Source organism: Egretta garzetta, unplaced genomic scaffold (assembly GCF_000687185.1).
Source record: "Egretta garzetta isolate BGI_Z169 unplaced genomic scaffold, ASM68718v1 scaffold430, whole genome shotgun sequence".
Taxonomy (NCBI): Eukaryota; Metazoa; Chordata; class Aves; order Pelecaniformes; family Ardeidae; genus Egretta; species Egretta garzetta.
In genome coordinates, this window is record NW_009258267.1 from 878,073 (window position 1) to 880,861 (window position 2,789).

Sequence of the window (2,789 nt, forward strand, 5' to 3'; positions counted from 1 at the left end):
AGTCTGTTTAGAAAAAGGGAAAAAAAAAACCCAACAAATTCAGGAACAAATATTTTTAGTTTTAAATTCCTCCCTAGTAGACTATCCTTCTTAATGATTACATCTAGCTCTTTACTATTAATTACATGTTCTCAAAGCATGCCTTTTTTCCTTAAAATGTATTGTTTCATTAACAAGTGCAACTTAAACTCCACACACAGTAATTCTCTGATCATATGAAAATGTTACAAGTGACGCTTCCCCCCTATGGTATCACCACGCGATTCATTTTACATTCATATTTTCCAAATATAGAAGCCTGAAGAGTGTATCCGGGAACATACATACTTAACTTTTTTCTTTCAGAAATTCATAATTAAAGGACTGAAAACTCATATTTTAGACATTCACCTCTACAGTTCAGCTTCTAAAGCAAGTAGATTTGGAACTATTAGCCTTTATTTTAACGTCTGTACTTTCAGGAACATTTTTACATTTCCTCTCTCTTGCCACCTTGCCAATACAGGTATCTTCAGGATATGGCTTTTTACAAGGTCCTGAAAGGAATACAAACTTTGTACTTTAAAGACACCGTTTATACACCAAAAACTCATTAGCCAAAAAAATTGTTTTCCTACTTACCACATGAATACCTACAAACAGTGATTTAAAAATAAAACTCATGAGAGTGATGGAGTAACCACCAACACCCAGAGTAGAAAAGGTTTCTGTTCATTTCACTTAGGGCCAGGGGACTCGGACTGAGACACACACTAGGGTGGAGTAGCTAGTAGGGTTCTACCAGCATCCAAACCATGTCCCCTTGGATCTCTGCTCTCAAGCCTGAGGCAGCTTAATGGATCGCAAACCAAACTGCTGCAGGTTTCAGCCTGTCATATTAAGATGATCAATTTTGCTGTTTGGCTCTTGGGGTTATAACAGGCAGAAAGCTCAGAGTAACAGATGGCAATTTAGGCTGTCTGACACCCTGCTCAAAGCAGGGCCATTAGAATAAGTTGTTTCGAGTAACGTCCAATGGAGCTGTGAGTAACCTGAAGGACAAAGACTCCAAAGCCTCTGTGGGCAACCTGTTTCTGTGTTTGACTAGCATTTATTGTGATTCCTGCCCCCCTGTACCTAGATGCAGTCCCATGGGTATGGAATAAAGGGATTCATCTCCCTCAAGCTGCTGGCCACACTCTCCTGGCACAGCCGCGGGTGTAGCTGGCACATGGCTGCACAGGAGCACTGCTGGCTGTCCGGGAGGACAGCTGGGTTGGTGTCCACGGAGCTGCTGCCCAGCCACTAGCCTCTACTGGTGCGTGGGGCTGCTCCCTCCCACAGGCAGGGCTTTGCGCTCACCTGAGCTGAACTGCATGCCAACCCATTCCCCCAGGCTGCTGAGGTCCCTCTCAGTCTCCCTGACCTCCCATGTATCAACTGCTCCTGTCAATTCAGTACCATCTGCAAAGGTGTCAAGGATGCACTTGTCCCCTCATCCAGTTCACTAATAAAGAAGTTAAAGAGTGTTTGATCCAGCGTCAAGCCTTGATAGGATGCCACAAGTAGCTGGCTGCTATCTGCACTTTGTACAAGTCTTTGAGACCCACAGTTCAGCCACCCTACTATATTGCCTGGACAAGCAGACTATTCCATGAACTTGTTTATAAGAATACTAGGGGAGACAAAGTCCAAGGCCTCGCTGATGTCAGGCAGAAAAACATCTGCTGCTATCCCCTCATCTGCAGAACCAGCTATTTCATCACAGAAGGAAATCAGGTTTGTCAGTGTGAAAACATTTTACATGGCTCATACTGTCATGGCTGTTTAATAAAATAACTGTGACTTTTGCTAATGTCAGCTGTTAATTTTGACAATATTGGTTCAGAGCCCTCTGGACAATAAAGCTCTTCTGCTACAGAATCCCCCTCAACCAAACAAAAAACAGAACAAAGTGTTCTCAATTTATTTAACATGCAAATACTAAAGTTTTGTTTAATTATTTATTATTTAATGATTTATTATGTCTGGGCTATAATGCAGCTCAAACAATAAAATCTGATTTTGAGCACATTGCCTCTGGCTTTATGTATTAGAAAGTAAGAAAACTGAACATTAATTCTTCAGAAAAGGCAAGTCAGTCACATTAAAAGACAAGACAAAACAAAATTAGGTTTATTCCTGTCTTCAACTCTACTAAGTTTAGTGTAAGTTAAATACAGCATTGCCCTATGTTAGAAATCCCCTGAGTCAGCTAGTGGTACCATTAAGAACATACTTAAAATTCTCATATTTGGCAGCGTCCAAAATAAACCCTCTCAATAAAAAATGTCAGCTATATTAAACTGAATCAGAAACCTGTTTAATGTGGTTATTCAGTCACTGTTCCGCCACCAGGTTATAGCACAAACAAAACATGGACCAAAGGTATCCCAGTCAAGGACATAGCAGGTAAGAAATATGCAGTTTTTGACAAACTGTTGCATTAAAACCTATTTTGGTTTTAAGGAAGGTCTTAATACACAGTCACCTTAAAAGAAATCACATACTCTACCTTTCTGCAGCAGCAGCAGATGCTTCTGCAGCATCTAGTGCTCCCTACTGGAACATTGTCTGTTTTATCGTAACACCCAACAGAATCTCTTTTAACGGCAGGCAAAAAGCACTACAGATCATGGCAGAGAAATCAAGGAAGAGTAAAATGTAGCAGAAGCATTAAAGAAGCAACAAAGGAGGACTGGATAAACAAGCTAAGAATGTTAGCAAACATCTATTTTGGTACCATTTGGCAATTTTGATCAATGCACTAG